The sequence below is a fragment of the Thamnophis sirtalis genome, unplaced genomic scaffold, assembly GCF_051295495.1.
Source record: "Thamnophis sirtalis isolate CommonGarterSnake01/CBP01778 unplaced genomic scaffold, rThaSir2_p1.2 scaffold_6, whole genome shotgun sequence".
In the NCBI taxonomy this organism is placed as follows: Eukaryota; Metazoa; Chordata; class Lepidosauria; order Squamata; family Natricidae; genus Thamnophis; species Thamnophis sirtalis.
The window spans coordinates 97,544,510-97,569,556 of record NW_028261386.1 but is presented as its reverse complement, the minus strand read 5'-3'; the positions used below and the strand labels follow the sequence as shown (position 1 = coordinate 97,569,556).

General features: G+C 39.5%; 1 protein-coding gene across 2 annotated transcripts in view; it reads left to right on the top strand.

Moving 5' to 3' along the window:
• The first annotated feature begins 659 nt into the window (after positions 1 to 659).
• Positions 660 to 25,047, top strand: part of NCOA7 (nuclear receptor coactivator 7) — a 79,068-nt gene continuing 54,680 nt past the window's right edge. For both annotated transcript variants that reach the window (XM_014076461.2, XM_014076460.2), the window contains exon 1: positions 660 to 1,126. The gene's annotated coding sequence lies outside the window, so the exon portion shown is untranslated. The remainder of the gene's footprint in view (positions 1,127 to 25,047) is intronic.

The window sequence follows — 25,047 nt, the reverse complement described above, 5'->3', positions numbered from 1 at the left end:
CCTGCCATAGCGCAGCAATAATGCTAGGCATAGGATTAAAGGAAACAAGCTACCCCAGGGGAAAAAAATATTCACTCTTGAGCTGCTGCAATTCCTGCGGTTCAATCATGTGGCAGAGTTAAACATAAACAAGCCAAAAATATTCCAATTTAGCAATGATGGTGCAGTATCCACAAAATTGAGGAAACCTTGAGGATAACACAGGTAGCTTATGTGACAGGAACAGCCATCTTAATTGTGAACGTCTTGGGATCAGCACTTTTTGAAAGCGAATTGTCTCTAGAGACAGCAACCCTCCCCGTATTTATCGGGTGAAACCAGCACCGAAAATAATACAATTGAAAACACCGTTTAGGCTGGAAAGCATCTTTAAAACCAGCAAAAAAACCAAGGCCGCCGTTTTGGCTAAAACCTGTTGATAAACTACTAAGCCATTGCAACGAATTATCCATACAATATTGTGGCTAAGACGAAGGGAACGAATCAGTCAGGAGTCTGATTAAACGCGCGGGGACAACGAAAGGAAAGTTGCCGAGCGCATTCCTGCGGCCGACACCATCACTCCGCGCTTCCTTCCCTAAAAATTTACATTTCTGTCAGAGGAAAGGTCACAGTCTTGTGTGGTAGGCGGAGCTCGGAGCACAGCGGAGAGGAAGGAAAGCGGGCGGGCAACACTGGCTCCCGCGAAGCGGAGCCTTTAGGGATTTAGGGAAGGGAGCCAGCCGTGGAAGGGAAGGGAGTGTGCGGGGCCGTGTGTGTGTGCGCGCGCGCAGACCAGCCGCCGGGGAGTTGCGTCTGCCTTTGCCGAGGGAATATGTTGCTGCTGCGGTGGTTGCTGGCCTCCCGTTGCCAAACGGCGCCTGGAAGCCACGAGCGGTGGACGCAGCCCTTGGCGGCTTCTAGCCGGGGACCATAGCGAGCGTCTCTCCCTTCGGCTGCAGCTTCCTTTCCTCTCTCCGCCCGCGGATGCTGTAGCTGCTTTTCGCTTCTCCGCCTCTTCCTGGGGATCGTGGAATCTCGGTCTGGCATCATTGAGGAGAACCTGCCAGGCAGCAGCAGGAAAGGCGGCCAGGAAGCTCCGATCCTGGCTCGAGAAGACCCAGGCTACCCTGCCCATCTTCTAGCGGTGAGTATTTGCTAGTGATGAGCCTCGCGCCGCGCGCCTGTTTCCAGCCTCTGTGCATGGAGCGCTAAGGGGCGGGAGAGTGGGGGGGGGGGGAGAAGAAGAACGAAGCAGCAGCTTCTCGGCTCATAGAAATGCTGCATCCATTCTTACTCCTTCGTCCCTTCCGCCCCCATTTAGCACGGGAGGAGTGGGCACCCACCCCGTAGTACGTCGGCGGCGGAGATAGGCAGAGCGCTTTTGAGGAGCAAGCGCATTTGTTTAGCTGGCTTCAGCAAGCTCCCTTTTTAACATGCATGATAAACAGAGACAGGCACAGCACTGCACAAATCCTAATAAAAAAGCCTGGTGATCCGAGACGGCGAAGCCAGAGTTCAAGCAGGCATTAAGGGTGCTGATTCAGGGTGTGGGTGTGGCCATTGCCCGTTCCTTTTATCGGGGCCGCTTAGTTCACTTCTCCGCGTAATATGCTGACTCGCTAATTCTGTGTTTAACTGGCGAATCATACCTGCCAGTAGGTGCTTCAAGAGGTCACATTCCTTTCCTTTATGAGGAAATAGGGAAAAATGGAATTGCCTGTATGCTGGCATTTATTGGAGGAAAAGATCGACGCACGACAATGTGCAGTTTGAACTGTCACCCTCCCTTTTCAAGGTTTGTTTACATCTGATTACATCTGACAAGAATACAATTCTAACACGTTTATGATTCTCCTTTTTGGAAGAAGTTTTGGAATGGTTAACTATTAAAAATGGTTTGTGCTAATGTTACTGCCCTGCTGTTTATGCTGTTAAGTGGGTAGAAATAGTTCACTGTGTTCACCAGAACTCAAGCCGTTTAAAATTTGAAAGGGAAGACTGATAATTTCCATAATAAAACACTCTATCTCTTTCACTCACTCCTATCATTGTGTGTAGGGTTTTCAGATCTTAAGGAACAAATTTATAATTTTTTGACTTTTTTATTAGGATTTGTGCAGTGCTGTGCCTGTCTCTGTTTATCATGCATGTTAAAATGCATTATTGATTACGTAAGCTGCTTTACACATATAACTAGAAAGTATTTGCATTAGAGTGGATTTTTCTATTTCCAATTTTAGGTTTGCTTTATCTTTGAAATTTTAGTAGGCATGTTTGCAAGGATTTTAATGTAATATGTCTATAATTACTATGTCAGGTTTTTTTTATAGCAATATTATCCATCTTGAATGTAATGTACAAATTAAAAAGTTGTATTAATTGCTCTTCTCTGCCTAAATGGTATTACACAATCCTTTCAGTTTTGGAACAGTTTTAGAAACTATTCCTAGTTCCTAAAGATATTTAAGATATTGGATTTAGTGCACCTAGTTCCAAAACAATGGGATAATGATATAATCTGTCCAGATGTTGCTGAACTGAATTCCCACTTGATTTAGCCAGAATGGGCAGTGATGATTTTATAGTCCATGAATATATGGAAGACAAACTTTAACTGAAACTAGCAACCCATGACTTATTGGGTCACGATTTCAGAGATAATTCCTTACTTAAACACAGAAACAGAATAATCCCAGGTGGGCAAAAAAGCAGTGGAAGTGAAGCATCTTTCAACTTCTTGCCAGCTCCCACTGAGTTTCCTTGTGGAAAATTGACAGGGAGCATTGGAAATGATAATCACATGGTGATTATGGTGCAACAGTGTGTCAACACTGGAGCAGCCACACCTTTGCCAAATTTTAATCCCACAGGAGTCCTGGGTCCTGTGGGATTTTGGGTCTATTTTTAAGGCAGCCCATTTGAGGTACATTGATTCAAAAATGATTGCTCTATGATGCATTGCTTTGCCCAATTGGAGGTTACAAACAGTCTTAGTATATAAATACTAAAGTTCAGTATTGTATCTATTTCCTTTTACACCAATGTTGATTACAACATTATTTGAGTCCACAGGTATTATTCAGCTAATCCCCCCCCCCCCCCGCAATTGATTTAATTACGCCTACAGAGTTAAATCAGTTTATGGTATGATTAGGTTTCTCTGATTTTTCCTATCACATTTTATTTTCATTTTTGGTTTACATTTTTTCAGAGAAACTAAAAAAAACCAGGAAAGGATAATAATAAGGGACAAAGTATTAGAGATATAAATTTCTGATACCCCTTCTCTATTCCAATGATTTTAAAACCTTTAATCCTTTTTTACTTTGATTTGATGCTTATATAATTGGGCTTACCTGAAAGGCAATTTGTATAAGACTTTAAGACCCTTAAGAAATGAACATATTTATTAGAATATTTTGGATAAGCTGGTATTATGCTGATAATTTTCACTGGGAAACTGATTGACATTACTTACGATATATATTGAACCATAGAACAAAAATATTTTAGGTAGTCTGACTGTGCAGAGATCAATTTCAGGTCCCATGGTTTTTATTATTTTTTTGGCAATGTTTTGTTGTGGATACAAAACTGGATATCTTCAGTGTAATTATGGATTGGGCTGTTTGCGGTTTATTTTTCACTTTTTATTTTCCATTCTATTTTTTATTTGAAAAATAGCTTTTTAGAGTGTACAGTAGTATTATATCCAGCAATGACAGTGATTTGGTTCTGTCTATCTAATAATTTTAAATAGCACATTTCTGTCAAATTATTGCTCTTTATTTGCTTTAGGTAATTATGTTTATAGAATCCAACAATATATAAAGGCATTTTGAAGTGAATCATTTAATTCTAAAGCAAGAATAATTATTTCACATCATGCAAAAAGACAACTCTGTATAAAATGAAACTCACAGGGTATCTTTAAGGAAATACACAGAAATGAGACTTAAATCAAGTTAAAGAATTTCTAAAATTTTAAAGTATATCCATGTAAGTTTTAAATGTGAAAGACCATAAAAATATTGCAAAGGATTACATGGTGTAACTATATTGACCTGATGAGACAAGCAATAATCAAAGTTACTTCTGACCAAAATTTATTGCCAATTTTTAATAGTCTGACATTAGGATAGGGTAGGGTAGCATAGGATAGCATAGGTTAGGGTAGGGTAGGGTAAGGTAGGGTAGGGTAGCATAGCATAGCATAGCATAGCATAGCATAGCATAGCATAGCATAGCATAGCATAGCAGGAATCAATATGAACACAATACTGGGCACACTTAGAAATTCCGCAACATTGTTACTTTGGCTCAGATACACCCGCATACTGGAAGGGGAGCAAAACATTTGGATGGTGCCACTCATATACAGAATGGTTGAAGAAATAACATATTGAAAAGACTGCATCTTAGAATAGGAAAGGACTGGAATTAGAGGAGTAATGAAGAACCGACCCTCTTTATGATTACTGCTTGAGAGAAGAAGTATAAAAAAGAACATCTCCTTTCTGTTCTGCCACAAAACAATACTGCACTTAGTTTCTGGGCAAATAGCCAACAGCAGCACTGAGCTTTTAGCATTGTAACACATAGCAAGGTAGTGACTCAGGATGGCGGAATAAGAGAACAAAATTAATATCCCCTCCTTCCCCTGAAATCTTCCTCAGCAACTCTGTAACTTTGTAATTCGAACAGCATTTTTGAAACAATAAAATGTGCATGTGATACACATTGGTTGGATGGATGTATAGATGGACAGACATTGATAAACGGATAGATAGATAAATAGCTTGACAGCATGGCAGGAGCCCAGGAAGGAACAATAATTCTTTTGCAAAAAAGAGTAAGTCGAATATGGAGCTCAACTGAAGTTGATATTTTATGGATTATAAATAAAAAATGGGATATGAGAGGAAGAGAGATTTGTTTGTAACCTTTGTTTATACTTGTGATGCAGGTTGCAAGTCACTTTTTTATATATTTCTTTTTTGTCATAAACTGCATTTATGTTGCTTGCCGCATCCTTCAATCACATGATTGTGATTTGTAACCTTACCAGCTGGCTTTCAACAAGCAAAATCAATGGGGGAAGTCAGATTCACTTATAACACTATGATTCATTTAACTAACTGCAGTAAACAATGACAGGGAAATTAGGTTCGGTCATATGATGACTCACATGATAATTGTATCACTCAGTGACCAAAATTCTGGACCCAATTGTAAACATAAGTCAAGGACTACCTGTGTGGATGATAACTTCTTTTATTAGAGACTTGTGGGGAAATGGAGCAAAGCTGATTGGTGTTGGCAGTATTTTTGGGGGGGGGTGGTTGAGTCTGCAGTGGAGAAAAGAAGTAATAGCTTGGCATGCTCTTTTGGATGAGAGTACTAATGCATTAGATTCTCAGAGCTTACAGAAAGGAAAGGAGGAATCAAATGAAGAAATCAGTGAAAAGAAATCTTTTTGGTCTTTGCTTTTTCATTTCTAGAGAACTTTGGCGTCTAGCAAGTGCTACATTAATCAAGTTCCCTTGACCTTGAGCCAGAAAGCAATTAGGCTGTCATAAGGAAATTGACCTCATTTCCTGAAAGATGCTCTTAGTGAAAATGCTGAAGTGCTTAGACACTGGTTTTATCCTTTGAAGATGGTATTGTTAGGCCATATTTCAATCTTCCCCTACTGAAGGGCATGTATATATTATAGCTTTACTATTAAAGCTAATTGAACTATTTCCTGTTCTGGTGGTAGAAAAAATACTGCATGTGGATCACTAACATTTTGGAATGAATTGAAATAGAATTGTGTCTAATCTATATATACAAAATTGTCTTGCGATACACTGTGTACATATTTATACTATATTATTTTATAAGGCTGTGCAATGCTTCAGATTCATTTTGGAAAAACATTTTTGGAACATTCAGAACAAAACTGCAGTCATGTAGTCAGGAAAACTGATATGGCTTCCTTAAAGAGTCAAAGATAAATGCTGTGGATATCCCAAAAATCTTTTCAAAACTGAATTCAAAGCAAGCCACAGTCTTATTTTGCTTCTTTAACCATGATGGGTTCCAGAGCTGTTGAACTACAGTTTCAAGAATAGCAAGTCAGCATGAAGGGTACGTTTTTTGTTAGAGAGCTATCTTTGAACAATTGATGTCAGAATTATTGTTTAGCATAGATGATGCGTGAGTACTAATGAACACATATTATGCAGGAACTTTGATAAATCAGTAAAGCCCATAATCACAAAAGAAGACATTGGTGTATTCATTAGTAGCTTGATATGAAATTGCTTTATATTTGGGTCATTAGGTTCATCCCAGAGCTGCGCATATATTGTGGATCTGTTTTCAAGTTCTGTCACCTTCAGCCAGCAAAATCAGTGGTCAAAGAAATTATGAATTGTAGTTGGAACAATATAGTTCAGTGTCACTAATCTACTCCAATACTATTAATTTTGATAGGCACTTCCTTGTGAGGATTCAGCTTTGGATCTTGATCATTTAAGGAATGTGTTTTGCCCACTGCAAGACAAGATAACTAGCCATACCATAGTGGGAAGGCACTGAAGAAAAAAGGAAGAAACTGATCTATTTAATTTCATGGTTCAGCTCTTCCATTGTCATAATTTTAACAGTCCAGATAGGTCAGGAAATTCCGAGATTTGTAGCTGCAGTCCATTTGAAAGGCATAGGAGTGGAAGAATGAAATTGATGGCCCCATTTATAACTAACTGTATTACGTAAGGGCACAGCTGTTTTTTTTTTTAGTACTGTAAGAACAAAACCAGATAGTTTCAGACTCCTCCACATTTCCCTCTTTTGTTCAGTCATGGTTCATCAAACAGCTTTTAATTTATCATTATTATTGTTTCAATTCTATCATATCTATCTTTTGTATATGTGGTATATTTATCTTGAATTTTTTGTGGTTTTTAGTAATTAGTGATTTTTGTTATAAAAACAGTAATTTCTTGGTGAAAAGGATGTGGGAGAAAAAAACTTGCATGTATTGGTTCTTATACATTGGATGAAAGAGAAAAAGCAATGTTTTCAAAGCACATTAACAAAATCTGATTCGTTTTTGATTTAGAATGTCAAATGAGTCCATTCACCATGCTTGTAAAGAACAAGTCATTTATTAATTTATGTAAATCTACTGGCACAAGGAAAGGAATTAGTAACTTACTTGTATATGTGAAGATTGACTTGCATATTTGTTCACAGTTCTGTTCACAAAGCTGAGTATATGTCACCTGCAAAGCCATAGTACAGTTTGCTTAACTTAATGTGTAAACCAAGGTTATGATTTGTAAATGATACCTTAACATATGCTGAAAACTTCTGTGAAGTGTGGGTATTCTTGCTCTTATCCAGTGCCCTGCTTTCTCTAGTAGAATTCAGAGGCACTCTTTTTAGAAAAACTGATCTTAATTCATCAAGTCAATTTCACATGCCTCTAAGAATCAAAACAGAACTATGGTACCAAGCCTGATCTTTTCTGTTTACATAAACAGCCTGCAGTATACTCTTGCCTCATTTGACTGGCCAGCCTCTGGGGATTAAGTGAGCCATTATTTCCTCCTTCAACAGACAGAAAAAGACAGGACCTATCCTACATCCTGCAATCATGGGATGAGCACCTGTTCACACAATTGTGGTGACATACCATCATTGCAGCTTTTCATGGAAATTTCTATGCAGCAAGATTCAAGTCTTGACAGTCTGGCTGCTTTCACTTCAATTCCAACTGTTCTGATTCATTTTTTAAAAAATAACCTGATAAAAGCACATGGCATATCGAAAAATTTTCACCTTTTCTATGAAGAGTGGAACGAAGAGATATTTCTTACTTATGAAGGTGCTGTACTTAAGTTGCTACTATTTTTCATATTTCCACAAGTCAGCTGTAAGGGACACTGATTGCCTTCTCAAGTCAACAAGAGTAAAAACAATCGCACAGCTGTTTTCAAGACTTTTCAGAAAGATTGGATCAGTGGAAACAATGCCATCTGCAAGTGCTGTTAACAAAAATGTTTTGAGAAATAGATTGTGTTCCCTTTTCTGTTTAATGGTTTATCAGTGGATAGCTAGGTGCAGATAAGCTAACAAAGGTAACCTTTATTTATAAAAAATATTCATTGGCTGTTTTCTGTCCCCGAATTAACAATACAATAATATCCACTTTCATAAGCAATATGAAAAGAATAAGAAGAATTAAAGTAACAAGAAGCAAATTGAAAGCTTGTTGAAATAAAAAAACAGTTTCTAAAGATAATGTCTAAAATTTAGGGGTAGAGTCTGTTCATTGTTCCTAGGAAGGAATTTCTAAAATTGAGTCTCCAGAAATTAGCCAGTGTGCTGTTGAAGCCTATATTCTCTTATCTCTATTTGTCCATAATGGAGTTGAAGGATCATGCACTATTGCACAGCTTCTTATATAGCAGTGCACCAAACTAAAAGAAGTGTGATTAACCAACTGGGTTCAACATGGCCTACATTTTGCACCTACTTTTTTTATACTTTTCAAAAGCAGTGTCCAGTATTACAGTAATCAGATTTGAGTATGTGTATTAATGGCTGGATCTGCTTTATCCAGGGAAAGTGCAGGTGCAACAGCTGAATGGAAAGAGAACCTTCTGGTGGATTTTCTTATACTTTACAGATTATGTTACTTTCCATACATATATCAGAGTAAACAACCTTCTCCCAAGAAACAGTACATAGGTTGGCCACACAGTAGGAAGAAGAAGAACAATAAGGTTATTTTTATTCATTAAACAGATGAATCTCAAACTCAAAACCAGAGGTGGTATTCAGCAGGTTCTGACCAGTTCTGGAGAACCAGTAGTGGAAATTTTGAGTAGTTTGAAGAAATAGTAAATACCACCTCTGACTGGCCCCACTCCCATTTATTCTCTGCCTCCCAAGTCTCAGCTGATCTGGAGGGAATGGAGATTTTACAGTATCCTTCCCTTGCCATGCCCATCAAGCCATGTCCACCAAGCCATGCCCACAGAACTGGTAGTTAAAATTGAACTAAATTGAATCCCACCGCTGCTCAAAACATACCGTCACATCAAAATAATAAAACACATTCAATTATCAAAATATGTTTTAAAGGTTCTTCACCTCTGCAACCAACCCAAACTGTTCTAAGATACTATTTCTCATTTGAGCAGCCTTACTTATATATTTGGGGTGCTGCTAACTACATTTACATTTACCCTTGAATGAAGCAAGGCAATATAATGTTAGGATCCCAGTGAACTAGCAATAGCAATAGTTTTTTTTTTAGCAATAGTTAGGCTTATATACCGCTTCATAGGGCTTTCAGCCCTCTCTAAGCGGTTTACAGAGTCAGCATATTGCCCCCAACAACAATCTGGGTCCTCATTGTAAACTGTTTTAAGTTGTAATGGATATATAGATACCAGGCTGTTGCTGAGACACATAAATATATACAGTATGCAATCTCTTTTATAGCTAGCCCATCACTATGCATTTCCTTACCCAATATGATATTTTTAGAATTCCTTGTATTTTATTCTGGAGTCCAGCAGTTTGAATACTTTCCTTCAAGTATTTTTTTTTGCTTTGAATGTCCTTTTTGTTCTTAGTCAATCATTTTAGAGGTTTAGTACTCTTTTGAACAGTGACATCCAAATTCACTTGACTTGTTGTCCATCTGAAAATATGTAAGAATGTGATAGACCATGTAGCAGCACCATAGCTTTAAAAATCCCATTTATTCCAGTGGAGGCCAGAAGCATGACTACCAGAGTTGGAGTAACTTACAAGGATTCATTTGTAAGGTCTTCTACCAATAATTTGAATAGATTGCATACCTAATTCAGCTCTAATCACAGAGACTGAAGTGTCTTATCAGTTCCTAAGGCAGGTCTTAAGAAATACCTCTGCCTTTGTACAGATAGTCCTTTACTTACACAGTTGACCCCAAAATTTCCATTGCTAAGCAACACCATTATGTGAGTTTTGCCTCATTTGTAGCCATTTTCACCACAGTTAAGCAAATTGCTGCAGCTCTTAAGTTAGTAACATGGTTGTTAAGTGAATCTGGCTTCACTTTTGACTTTGTTTGTCAGAAGGTTGCAAAGGGCGATCACATGATCACCTTGGTCACATGCATTTATGATACTACAATTGTCATAAATACATGCCTAGCTTGCTAATTTTGATCAAGTGACCACAGAGATGCTGCAACAGTTGTAAGTGTGCAAAACGGTCATAACTCTCTGTTTCCAATGCTATTGCAATTTTGAACAGTCACTAAAGAAATGATTATAAGTCAACAACACCCTGTATGATAAGGTGACCAGACGTCCCGATTTCAGTGGGACAATCACGCTTTATAACAATTTGTCCCATGTCCCGGGCTGTTTTAAAAAAGTCCCGATTTTCTGGCTTCATGTTGAAAGCCCAGTGGATTTGCTTAAGAAATCCTAACCGGGCCATAACAAAAGACACTCTGTCTAATCCCTCTCTCTGTCTCTGTACTTTCATTGAAGATGTTAAAACGTTAAAGCAACAAAACGGACCCTCCTGCGCCCCTTTTACCTCATTTTATAAGAAAAAATGACCAAGTACCATAGAGCTGCAGGAAACACTTGGCTAGAGAGGTCGTGAGTGTTACTTCCTGGATTTTCTGGATGGGAGGGGCACGGAGGTTGGAGGTCTGCTCATGTAGAAAAAATGGTGGCTTTGAAAAATATTTCCCTGACTAATTTCACCATTTCAATTTGCTCAGTTCTTTGTATTAACATCTACATCATTCTGGGTTCACTTGGAGTGCAAGCCTGCTGGTAAGTGAACTAGGTTTTTTCTTTTATTTTTTTAATGTATTTTAAAATAATATTTTATTTATTGTGCATAGGATTTTTTAAAATTCTGTGTGGATTCTTTTTTTAAAGACTATTTTAAAAAAGATTCTATCCAAAATAAATTGAAGTGAAACCATGTTTAAAAATTCTATGCACAATACTTTGAAATATATTGTGCATAGAAAGAATAGTTTGAAATGTTTTACTTCAATTTATTCTGTGTAGATTCTTTTTTTAAATTGTCTTAGGCTATTTAAAAAAAGATTCTATCCAAAATACAAAACACCAGCTGCAGTTATTCAGTTAAGAACTGTGGCAAGAAAGGTGATATAATGGGCTTAGTGACCCATTACAATGGCATTGAAAAAAGTGACTGATGACCATTTTTCACACTTAGCGACCATTTTCACACTTTGCAACCGTTGCAGCATCCTCATGGTCATGTGATCAAAATTTTGATGTTTGGCAACAGATTCGTATTTATGATGGTTTCAATGTTCTGGGGTCATATAATCACCTTTTGACAAAGTCAAATGGAGAAACCAGATTCACTTATGTTACTAACTTATCAGCTGCAGTTATTCAGTTAAGAACTGTGGCAAGAAAGGTGATATAATGGGCTTAGTGACCCATTACAATGGCATTGAAAAAAGTGACTGATGACCATTTTTCACACTTAGCGACCATTTTCACACTTTGCAACCGTTGCAGCATCCTCATGGTCACGCGATCAAAATTTTGATGTTTGGCAACAGATTCGTATTTATGATGGTTTCAATGTTCTGGGGTCATATAATCACCTTTTGACAAAGTCAAATGGAGAAACCAGATTCACTTATGTTACTAACTTATCAGCTGCAGTTATTCACTTAAGAACTGTGGCAAGAAAGGTGGTATAGTGACCAAAGTTACAATGGCATTGAAAAAAGTGACTGATCACCATTTTTCACACTTAGCGACCATTTTCACACTTAGCGACCATTGCAGCATCCTCATGGTCATGTGATCAAAATTTTGATGTTTGGCAACAGTTACAATTTATATTTGTAAATTGTAGTTATTTTGAAATAAAAAAAATATTACAATACTATTTTTGCGTTGTATAAAATTTTTTGTTGCTCCGTATAAAATTTTTAATCAACTCTCCCCCCCCCCCACGGGTCAAAGGTGTCCCTCTTTACCAATCTGAAAATCTGGTCACCTTATTGTATGAGCAGGAAGGATTTTAGTAGGCCCCACATAGTTTAGTACTGGTTGGTTTTGTCCTTATGTACCTTTAGTGCAGTAATCAGAATGCCAGGATGTTTGTAGCTGAGCATTTTTGATAGCATATTAGGGCTTACTTTTGCCTTGGCTGTACATTGTTTGAAGTGATCTATTCATGATCTTTTGTTGGTAAAGATTACATCTTGGTATGAAATGTTTTTTTTCTCTCTCTCTCTTTATTTCAACATATTGAAAACACAATAAGGTAGATAGTTTTTAGAGAAGACCTCTGAGACCAGTTTGAGAATATATCTCCAGAACAATGTCATCAATGTATTAAAAATATTAATAGGTTTGTTAGAAATTTTGGTCATGTATACTTCAGGGGAAAAAAAAAGAAATCCTGGCATGTCATTGACATAGAAATTAAGGAGCATTTGTGCCAAGATGTACTCTTGTATTATGGTTTTGTAGGTGGGAATGTTCTGTGTTAGGGCACCTTTAGTTGCTGTACAGACTTTTAGGTAGGTGTTTGCATAAAAGGCCTTAACCAGCAGTGATATGCAGTCAGGGGAGGCAGGGGAGGCACAGTCTCACCACTGTCAATCATGAAAAGGAAAAAAAATGTAAACGGAAAAAGGCGAGTGCTGAGGTTAGGCTAGCTAGCTGCTGCCACACCGTGAATGACTGCCTGTTTAAAAAACCCTCTTAAAAAGTGCCCTCTACTATGAGGCAGGAGAAATATTACAATACTATTTTTGCGTTGTATGAAAATTTTTGTTGCTCCGTATAAAATTTTTTAATCAACTCCCCCCCCCCCCCCCGGTCTCATCTAGTCTGACTTTTTAGGCGCTCGAGCAGAGTTAAGCGAGAGTTAAAAGCCTAAAAAATCCTGAGGTGGTTGAGGCACGCAGTTCTCCTGCCTCATAGTAGAGGATGCATTTTTGGGAGGCTTCAACTCTGTCATTCTGTTTAAAGCTGCAGCGTCGCGCTCACTCTTCCTCCTCTCTTTCTCCATTTCTGATGCCCCCCACCTCCACCCCATGCTCCCTCTTTTCCTTCAAATTTCCTTTTTTTCTTTTTTCTTTAATAAATGCAAGGCTCAGGCATTCTCTCCTCTTCCCCGACACCCCACTGACTAAAGCACTTTCTTTCACCCGCCTGAGCTCGCGGCAGCCTGCCTGAGCTCTGCCGCGAGCACAGGCGGGCGAAAGAAAGTCACTTTCTTTCGCCCGCCTGAGCTCATGGCAGTCCGCCTGTGCTCGCGGCAGCCCACCTGAGCTCTGCACAGGCAGGCAAAAGTCACTTTCTTTCACCTGCCTGTGCTCGCGGCAGCCCGTTTGAACTCGCAGCAGCCCGCCTGAGCTCTGCCGCAAGCATAGGTGGTGAAAGAAAGTGCTTTAGTCAGTGGGGTGTCGGGGGAGAGGACTGCCTCACCAGCCATAAATCTCACTGCACATTGTTAACCAGATATAACTGTCTAGACTCTAGACTTTATGTTTAACCTGGCCAATTTCTTCCAAAGAACTATCTATTGAATCAAATGCTACACTGAAATCAGTGAAGGACGCAAAAAGTTGTTTTCCTTCAGATTCATACTTAGTTATAAGATGATGTGAAAAAATTACCCGTAGTAAAACAGTCAGGTCTGATCCAGTTTGTCCTTCTGCTAAGAGCGTTTACTATATGAACCAGTACTTTTATCTTGTTTAAGAGGTGTTTGGGTTAGGGTTTCAGTTTCAGTTTCAGTTTATTGGTATTTGTATGCTGCCCACTCCCAGGGGACTCTGGGCGGCTTACAGACAAAGGGAATTAAAAATTAAAAACAGAAATATAATCATTTTAAAAATACACAACATACATACATTTAAAATGGGGCTGGATGCTGATCAACAGCCCCAGGCCTGCCGGAACATCCAGGTCTTAGTGGCTTTATGGAAGGCCGGAAGAGTAGTGAGGGTCTGGATCTCTACGGGGAGATCATTCCATAGGGCTGGGGCAGCAACAGAGAAGGCCCTCCCCTGGGGGATCGCCAGCTGACATTGACCCACCAATGGTACCCGGAGAAGGCCCAGTCTGTGTGATCTAATTGGTCTTTGGGAGGTGAATGGCAGGAGGCGGTAGCCAGGTCCTAAACCATGTAGGGCTTTAAAAGTGACCTTGAAGCGTGTCCGGAGACCAATGGGAAGCCAGTGCAGCTCGCGGAGGATAGGTGTAACATGGGTGTATCTATGCTCACGCGGCTGCATTCTGGACCAACTGCAGTCTTTGAGTAGTCTTCAGGGGCAGCCCCATGTAGAGCGCGTTACAGTAATCCAGTCTTGAGGTGACGAGGGCGTGAGTGACCATCCGAAGGGCCTCCCGATCCAGATAGGGTCACAACTGGTGCACCAGGAGAACCTGGGCAAAGGCCCCCCTGGTCACAGCTGACAAATGATGTTCTAACGTCAGACTCCCAAATTGCGAGCCTCTCTGAGGGGCGTATAACTTTGCCCCCCAGGCTAAGAGATGGAATAACTGGACCATCCTTGGGAGGAAGCATCCTAGGGTTAGGGTTAATCTATAGGTTAATCTGTATCTATAGGTTAATCTAATCTATAGGTTAATTTATATCTTGGCCACTAAGTCAATGCAGTTTATGGGCCGGTAAAAAATTTTTTTGGGGGGGGGGGGCTCCTGGTTGCCTGTTTATATATATTTGCACTATGATGAAGACTTTCTATCGTGCTGGAATAATACCAGTGTGTTCACATGAAAGAGAAAGTCTGCCAGCAGAGGCTACCACCAAGTATCTAAAGAGTTCTGTTGGGAGAAGATTTTCCATAGGTACCTTGTTCAGTTTCAAAGCCTGGATGATATGTTTAATTTCCACTGCATAAACTGTTGGCTTGCAAAGGATATTGTCAAAAATATAGGTGCTCTAAGTAACCTGCAGTAGGGTGATCTCTGGTTGGTATTCAGTAGAAGGAAGATGATTTGGCCACCTAGGATTATATGATGATAATGATGTGATTTGCAGCCGGTAGTTCAAGATGGAGCCATCTTTCTTTGGTGCCAGTGGGTACAGTAAACCAGTGATGGATAAACAACACTCACAGAATCAGAAGAAAGGATGATCGACTGATCACTGCATATGGCACCCTCTTATTCCCTCCTTGTATTCCTTCTCTATCTCCTCCCTCTCCTTTTCATTTTGGCAGGATTTGAAATTTGGCTGAAAACATGTGGACATCCTCGGCAAACTTCGTGATGTCATCCAGTCCCAGGATAAATGGTTAAAGTTCAACATTACTAGTCATGCATTGGACTTTGTTCTCAACTAGTTTTTATTAGTATCAGTGGGATTAGATTCTTGCACTTCAAACTGAATATTGGCAACTGATGCTTGATACTTTTTGATTACAGGCAATTTTTAAAGTGCTGTTTTTAAAGTGAATCTGGGTTCAGTGCCAGGGTTGAATGCCAGTGTATCTGGAGTGCTATTTAAATATTGGTCTGGGTCCTTTTCTTCTTGTACATTTTTTGAACTTTCTGGTTGTGCACATCAGTGGTGGGATTCATATTTTTTTTACCACCGGTTCTGTGGGCATGGCTTGGTGGGCTTGGCATAGCTTGGTGGGCATGGCTTAGTGGGCATAGCAGGTTAAGGGTACTGTAAAATCTCCATTCCCTCCCCATTCCAGGGGAAAGTTACTGCAAAATCCCCATTTCCTCCCAATCAGCTGGGACTTGGGAGGCATAGAATAGATGGGGGTGGAGCCAATCAGAGGTGGTATTTACTGATTCTCCAAACTATTCAAAATTTCTGCTACTGGTCCCCATGAACTGGTCAGAACCTGCTGAATACCACCTCTGGGGCTCATATTTTGAGCTTTTTGGTTGTTAAAAAGTTGTTAAAATTTGATTTTAAGTTGCTGTAGACTTTGTTCTTCTCTCTCAAACCAAATAGGTTACAAAACACGTACTATTGATTTGTTAAATAAGCCACAATGATTGAGTTAAAACATTATGATAAGCCATAACTTAAAGTATGGCTGAATTTGCATGTCACAGCAAGCTAAAGTTTGGTTTGTATAAGATGGAAGGCCAAAAAAATCCCCTCTTGCTTAATGACTATAAAAAACAATTGGCTGATTATTAAGGCAGAAAAACAGTATGTCAGTGTTTCTCAACCTTGGCAACTTTAAGGTGGGGGGACTTCAACTCCCAGAATTCCCCAGCCACCCACGTTTGTTTTGTCATGATTTAAGAATATGATATAAACTCAGTTTGTGTAGCCTGTAAATCATTATTTATATTTTCGCATTTTATATGACCATTGCTAATTGTGGTTTATTCAACAATGAATGGTTGAACAAGCTATTATTTATTATTATTTACAACATCAGAAGAAAACCAATTATTATTTTTCATAATTGGAGCAATTTGATCACCCAGGATGCTCACAGTTTTAATTTCTCAGGATTTTGTTTAACTTTTAATTTGTTTCTATGTAGATAGTCATATTTCCAAACAAAGTAGTGCCTTGCAACCAACCAGCCAATGATCTTGTTTTCTAAAAGTGCTTCTTGGTGCACCTGAGATGAAGTGCTCTTATTGGTAATGTACCACTTGAAGCTAATGCTTGGCTTTCTCTTGTGGTATTTTTTTAAATTAATAGAATCAGAAAATAAATAGAATCAAGTGGGGCAAGCAGCATGTTGGGCACCAAGATTTACTGGTACTGTGGTGCCCAAATTGGAGATCTAAGTTGTTTGGCCTTTATAGACAGGGGTGGGCAGCTACAGGTTCGCCTGGGTTCGGGAGCTAACGTTATGGCCGATTTGGAGAACCTCCAAATCCCACCCCTGGCTGTCCCTGCCCACCCCGCCTCTCCCTTCCCAGGAGTCTCCATGCAGCCTGTTTTGGATGCGAAGTAAGTGCAGGTGCTGCATGGAGGCTTGGGGAGAGGGAAAAACGGGCCTCCCAGAAGTTTCTGAAGACCTCCAGAACCTGGGGGAAGCAGTTTTCACACTCCCAGAGGTTTGAAGAAACTTCTGGAGCCTGAGGAAGGCGAAAACGTGCCCCTCCCGCCATAATGCAGTGTCACCTTCTTGAAATCTGTAATTGTTTAACTTGTGTTTGCTACTCACTTTGTATTGAGTCACTGATCTCAGTTTTAGATCTGTGCAGATTGTCCTTAACTTACAATCATTTATTAGCAACTGTTTGAAGTTACAATGACACTGAAAATACAGGAAGTGCTCAACAACTGCAGGGAACAACTGTGACAAGAAATGTTGTAAAGTGGGACAAAGTTCACTTAACAAATGCCTTTTTCTCAGCAACAGAAATTTTGGGCTCAATTGTGGTCATAATCTGAGGACTACCTATAGTGACTTATGACCAGTCTTCATACTTATGAGCATTGCAGCCTTCCCCATGGTTAAGGTGACCAGATTTTCAGATTGGAAAAGAGGGACACCCTTGACCGGGAGGGGGGGGGGGCTTGATTAAAAAAATTTTTTTTTGTCAAAAGGTCACCCCAGGACACTGAAACCAGCATAAATACTAATCTGATGCCAAACAAAATTTTGATCACGTGACCATGAGGATGCTGCAATGGTCGCTAAGTGTGAAAAATGGTCTCAACGGTCGCTAAGTGTGAAAAATGGTCGTCAGTCACTTTTTTCAATGCCATTGCAACTTTGGTCACTAAATGTTTTCCCCCTCCTCGAGACTCCTCACTTCTTCCTTCATTCCTCTTGCTTATCTACCTTCACCTTATCTGTCTTCTGCTCTTTCCCTCTCTTCCTTCCTTCCTCCCTCCTTCCATCCTCTTCTTTCCTCACTCACTCCCTTCCTCCTTTTTTCTCTTCCTTCCTCCTTCCATTCTTTATACGATATAAAATTCAATGAGGGTGAAACACACCAAATCTGGCAAAGCTGCCTTGCACCAACCTGGCCTGCCCATAGAATAGCAGCCACTTTGAGACACATAAACCTGGTCTGAACATATTGCATCACAAAGATTTGCAAAGATCACATTTGCAAAAAGGAACATTTCTTGTAGTAAATACATTTTATAAACAATTTAAAAGTAAAAATCCCCCCAAAATAATAAAAAAGGTATTCTATAAATAAAAGAAATCCTTAAAAACCATTGTTAAGTATTACACCAGCAATAATTTATACTGTCACCATTTCAAACTATCATCAGAAATACGAATCCGTTGCCAAACATCAACATTTTGATCGCGTAACCATGAGGATGCCACAACGGTCGCTAAGTGTGAAAATGGTCGCTAAGTGTGAAAAATGGTCATCAGTCACTTTTTTCAATGCCATTGTATCTTCCTGATTATTAAAAGTGCAAATTCACTCAGTGTCAATCATGACTCCTGAGTCCATTTCAAAGTATTGTGCATAGAAATTTTAAAAATGGCTTGTTTCAATTTATTTTGGATAGAATCTTTTTTAAAATAGTCTAAGACAATTTTAAAAAAGAATCAACACAGAATACCACTATTTTAAAAAATCATATGCACAATAAATAAAATATTATTTTAAAATACATTGAGCCTATACTCCTTACAGTAAATGACTCATCTGGAAACAAGCCAATAGCATTTTTTGTGCTTTCAAATTTACAGATGTTCCAAAATCAGCTTAAAGTCCAAATATTTAAAGACCACCCCCCACAAAGCTATCTTACCAGAGCTTTAAATATCTTCTGGGGAGGCCCTGTAATCCCATTCATGACAAAGGTAGGGCTTTCTCAGGAGGAAGGTTTCAGCTGGTGCCCATCCTTTGGAAACCTCCTCCAGAGCAGGGAGCCCTAACCTGCTGTCCATTCAGGAAGGCTGTACAAATTATTCTGTCTTCTAGAGCCATTGGGATTTAATATGGTTTTATCACTGGATTTTCTTTTTATTGTTTTTGTGGAATTGTTACAATGATTTTATAATAATATAATTTTATTTGGCATTTTTGTTGCTGTAAACTGCTGAAAGCAAATTTAAAAAGCTGGATGCAAGATATGAAAACATTGCAAACTATTGTTCAAGATAATTTGAGAAAAGGGAATCATTCACCAAGAGTGCTAATAACTACTGCTAAGTTATATAGCAAATCAGATACTAAGGCCTAATGCCACAGAGGGGAGAGAAATTCATAAGTTTTCAAGATTTCCTGCACTGCTTCAAACATATACACTTAATACCAATGAATCCACAGCTATTATTTGATACAAGAAGATGGGTATGGAGAACGGAAAGAAATTTAAATTAATAAAAAAGATGCCACTGAAATCATCTGTTTTAAATTATAATCCCTCTTCCTGACAGTGGATCAATAAAAAAAGATTATGCCCAATTCAAACTGGAAAAATACATTTAGCTCAAAAAAATAAGATCGTCATGGTGATGAAAGAACATGGCAAGTATCCCTAGGAATTATTTGTCTCCAGGCAAATAAGGAAATACCTGTTGCTCTGGTCTTTAATGCAATTCTTGCTTAAGGCAGAGCCCTCCCCCGAAAAAATGCTTCTGCCGGGCTGCGAGAGCCACGTGGAAGTTGTCTGCACAGCTGAAAAAAGGACTGTTTGCTGGGCTGGGAGGAGGAGACAGCCCCCTGCCTTCTCCCCCTTTGGCTTTGCGGAGTTCACAGCCAGCACGGGCGGCAAGTCTGGATGGAACCACGTGGAAGTTCTCTGCGCGACCGGCAGCCGCTTTTTACTCCCGAGTAAAAATTTTACTCGGGAGTAAGTAAAATTTACTCCCGAGTAAAATTTTTTACAAAACATGATTTATTTTACTCACCACCAGTAAGCGCAGCTGCAACCCCAACAAGAAAGACAAAATAAAATGGAGACTCGCGCATGCGTCCTCAGCTAAGGAGTCCAGCCAATCAGTGAGCTGGTTAGCCAGCTCACTGATTGGCTGGAGTCCAGCCAATCAAATCAGTGAGCGGCAGGCTGGGCTGGCTTAAATTTGTAGGTAGCATAGAACAGAACGATGAGCCAGCCCAGCAGCTGATGGGCGGGAGCTGCGAGCGCCAAAAAAAGCGTGCCTTTTAAAAAAGCGGGCGGGACACGGGAAAATGCATCAAAAAGCGGGGGTGTCCCGCCAAAAGCGTTATGTCTGGTCACCTTACCCATGGTCATGTGATGAAAATTCTGTTGCTTGGCAACCAGCATGTATTTACGATGGTTTCAGCATCCTGGAATCATGTGATTAGCAGTTGTAACCTTCCTATCTGGCTTCTGACAAGCAAAATCAATGGGGAAATCCAGATTCACTTAATGTCTGTGTGATGTACTTAACAGCTGCAGTTTTTCACTTAACTGTGGCAAAAAAGGTTGTAAAGTTCAACACTATTCACTTATCAACTGCCTTGCTTAGCGGTGGAAATTCTGGTCGCAATTGTGATTGTAATTTGAAGATTACTTGTAAAATATCAAATTGTATCTAATGCCTTTGGAGGCAGGAGAAAATGAGATGTGCCATTATGCCAATGACAACAGAGAAATAGGAATAAAAAGAGTAAAACAGGTTGCCATAATTTGACCACTTCTGGGCTAAAATTCCCTAGCCAGCACAGAGACCCATTTGCCAGTACAATCTAGATTTGATTATAATATCTCTCTTTTACACATAATGAACATGCACATCATACATACATGTACACACTCACCCACCCACTGAGAAATTAAAAACAGTATGACAATGAGTTAGTTATCTTTGGGCTTAAAAGCAGATGTTTTCTTGATTATTGTCCAATCTTATGGCCTCCTAGCCTACTTTCCTACCCACTACCTATTGTACCTACCTACCTATTTACCCACCCACCCACCCACTCATCTACAGCTGTGTGAAAAAGTCCTGCACTCTTTCAGTTTTAAGCTGTATTTACATGTTTAATTAACTTTTCACTCATTGAAACGATGCAAAATTAGTACTTTGATTAAAATTTCTGTAGTCGGATTGAGATGCATAATTTTTATTAATATAACCAAAGTCTTTTTAAGGTTTTGAGTGAGTTTATGTGCTAAAACAAATACAACTTGAATTTTCGAGAATGTTAGGATCGAAAGTAGCCAATCAGCAGCGAGCTTTGGCTGACCAATCAAAATGCACAGAGGCTAAATCTATGAGCCAATCAATGTTGTCATACTCTCTGACTATAAATAAGCCTGAAAAGCATCAGGAAATTTAATTTGGCTCTGGCTGTGTGCAAGGATGAAGGCCTTTGCTTTCACCAGTACTGAGTGGTGGCATCGCATCATTGTGCTACATGAAGAGGGTTACTCGTGTACAGAAATAGCCAAGAGAATGAAATGCCATCGCACCACAGTGAGCAGAGTGGTTGAAAAATACCAAATAACTGGTTCAGTTGATGACAGATTCCGCTCTGGAAGACCAAGAAAGTTGACAAAATGGCAAGATCGGGCTCAGCAATGCATTTCGATGGCTGACAGGAAGCTCACCTCATCTCACACTACAAGAATTTGGGGTGAAACTTGTGATGTAAAAGTATGCACAAGCACAGTGCGTTGCAGACTCCTTGCCAGAGGGCTCAAAGGCTGCAGGGCTCAAAGTAAACCTTTGCTCACAGACGCTCACCGCTTTTGTCGATGTGCATGGGCCAAGAAGTATGCCGAGTGGACCAACGAACAGTGGGCCAAGGTCATCTTCAATGGCGAGAGCAATTTCTACTTGACTGGGAATCAGTGCAATAAGCATGTCAGAAGATTTCCAGCTGAAGAACTTAGCCCGTACTGCCTGAATCTATCTGTGAAGCATCAATTGCAGGTGATGATCTGGGGCTGTATCGCTGCTTCTGGTATTGGTTGGATACAAATCTTGCAGGGAATCATGAATTCCAAGCAGTATGTTGAAGTCCTGGAAAAGACCATGCTTCCTTCATCTCAGCAACTTTTAGGGAAGGACTTTTACTTCTAGGATGAGAACGGTCCTTGCCATCAAGCCAAGTCTGTCCAGCAGTGGATGAAGAAGCATGGTGTTCGACTCCTGGATTGGCCAGCTCAGAGCCCGGATTTGAACCCAGTTGAGATCTTGGTTACGAAATAAGCAAGAAGCACCCGAAGACCAAGCAGGTACTGATTGAATCCATTATTGCAGCCTGGCACCACATTGTCACCACAAATCACGTGCAAAGGCTTATACAGTCTCTGCCAAAGTGATGCCACCTGGTGATAAGCAATAAGGGCTGGCCAATTTCATATTAGTAACCATGTTTGGTTACCTAAACGATCCTCTTCAGGGCCATAAACAATAAAAATGTTAACAAAACACTAGCATGTTTGGTTACCTAAACGATCCTCTTCAGGGCCATAAACAATAAAAATGTTAACAAAACACTAGCATCGGCCTTAGTAATTGCAACACGTAATTTGGGTATGCATCAGTTAATTTGTTTTCATAGTCCTCATAAGCATGCATTGTAAGCATGCAAGAAAATTCACACTCTCCATCCAAATAGCACCAAATTGCAAAAAGCTTATGCTTTTCACTTAAAAATCACAAGTACTTATTTAAAGATAACAATATTTGCATAGCAGTTAGCATAAAATATGATAAAATCAATGGCCTATCCAAAAAATATCACAAACTGTAAACTGTAAACCTTAAACCATAAAGTGTGCAGTACTTTTTTACACAGCTGTACCTTCCTTCTTTTCTGCCTAATTTATATAGCTGCCTATCTTCTTTTTTCCCTCCCTTAGTGTAATTGCTCTCTGTACTACCCTATCTTCACTGAGAAAAGTGAAAATAGTTCTTGTTTCCAATGGTGTGATATCTTGAAAGCATAAAAGCAACTGCATATTTCCCCTGGGTAATTATATTTTTAAAGGAGAATATTTGTAGCTCAGGGTTGAAATGTGGAGTTCTTGGTGTTCTCTGAGCTTGGTTGTTTTTTTGGAGATGTTTCATTATCTAAACTATGGAGCACAGTGGCTCACGTGGTTAGCATAGTGGGTTGGAGGTAAGCAAGCCTCCATTCGCGATCTGAGTGCTGCCATAGGGTGGGGTGAGCTCCAGTTCTATGCTCCAGCTCCTGCTGGGGACATGAAAGGAGCCCCCAGTTGGGCACCCTCCAGGCAACAGTGATGCCATTGGTTAATCCCTTCAAGCCAGAAGCATCTTCTGGCACGAGTACGATGCAATTACCCAAACTTGATAACATCAATAGTGCAGAATCATCAGTGCTTCTAGTGCAAGCTTATAGAGCACCAAGGACCCCTCAGATATATTTTTAAATGTGAAAATACCTTTCCAGTTAAAAAGAAGCAAATTGTACTATAGATTATGCCTTCCTGATTTGTTATTGCAACAAAGTTGTTGTTACAGTATGTTCCTTTTAAGGTTGATTTGGGTAACAACTTTGTTGCAATAACAAATCAGGATTTAGAATGATGTTAACATGGTCCCATGTTATTTTTTTTGCAGTAGTGTCAATCTAAATTCATGTTGGTGAGAAAAAAGGCAATGCATTAGTTTTTAAACTTAAAAATGAAGAAGAAAAATAAAAGAACATAAATGTGGGATCCTTGGTGCTCTCTGACCTTGATTTTTTTCTTGCATATATTTCATTACCAAACTAGGTAACACCATCAGTGCAGAATCCTTAGTGATGAAGCATCAGTGTAGAACATAAAATCTAGAGTAGGGGTGTTAAACTCACAGCCCGCGGGCCAGGTGTGTCACGCGCTGGCCATAACCACCCCCATTTTAGGAAGGGGGAAAAAGTTGTGATACGTCACATGACAACAACATGATGATGCAAGTTTGACACCCCTGATCTAGAGTATAACATTGATTTATGTTCACATATGAATAATGCACAGTTCATTAAATTAGCATTTATTCATCAAAACGTCTTGCAAAAAAATGTAAGCAAAAAAATGTGCTGGGTTCAATTCAGTGCTTTTTCCAGGGCTTTGTCTATCTGTTGAAGCTGTTTGTCTCCTTGACTTTTTCTTACCTTCAAGACAAATTACTTCAATTGCAGAATTGAAAAATAGTAGCATTCTTGTCTTTTCTCAAAGTAGTTGCCTAACAAACTCTCCACAAGGTGTCCAGGATACGCTTACTCCTTGACTTCTCATTAGCTTAGCAGTTTTTCATGAGCATCCAGTTTTAATTAGATAGCTGAAGAAATCGGTCAGTCGTGGCATACTCTGATTGTTGCTGGTTACAGAGTATTTCTCTGCTCCCTCCACTTAAGACAACTACTATATTTTTCCTAAACTACAGGCTAATAATAACAGATTTGATTCCTTGAAAGGGATGTTTACTGATTGGATAAAATAGCCATAAGAATTTAGGCAGCTCATAGAGTCAGTTACTGAATTTGCAGAATCCTCAAATTCCCCATGTGTAACTGAAAAACAATAGGAAACTTCACAAGGAAGGACATTCAGGCACTGGCAGCCCCATGACTGATGGTTTTGGTAGCAGAATGAAAATATATTGCAACCATCAACAATAGAGATGCTACTGCCTGAATATACTTACATGTGAGGCTACTGCTTGTCTTTCAGCTACATAGGTGGGATTTGGGAGAGTAACCAGCTGAACCACAATTTTCAGAAAATGAAATTTTATTTGAAAAGAAAAAGATTTTTTTTTAAAAAAATCAGCTTTGGAAATAATAATTTGACCTTAGTCTTCTATTCTGTTTTAGCTGTTTCTGTTTTTATGCCAGTCTTGCAGCTTCCAGATATCAAATATCCAAATCTGTTTTTTGGGTGCTATCGGGAATCTGCTCTGACGTTGGTCAAGGAAATAGACCTTGCTTTTCATTTTTTTAATTTATATAATTTACTGTTTTGTAAAATTGTAGATGGTCTTGTTGGAAGCTCCAAGTGGGGAAAAAGACCCTGGAGACATGGAGGCTGCTTGGAAGGATGGTTTTAATGGTGGACAGGACCACATGGCTTGAGTCTGAACAGAAAAGGAAATCACATGCTTCAATGTTGGTGGAGAAGAGAAGGGAGGAA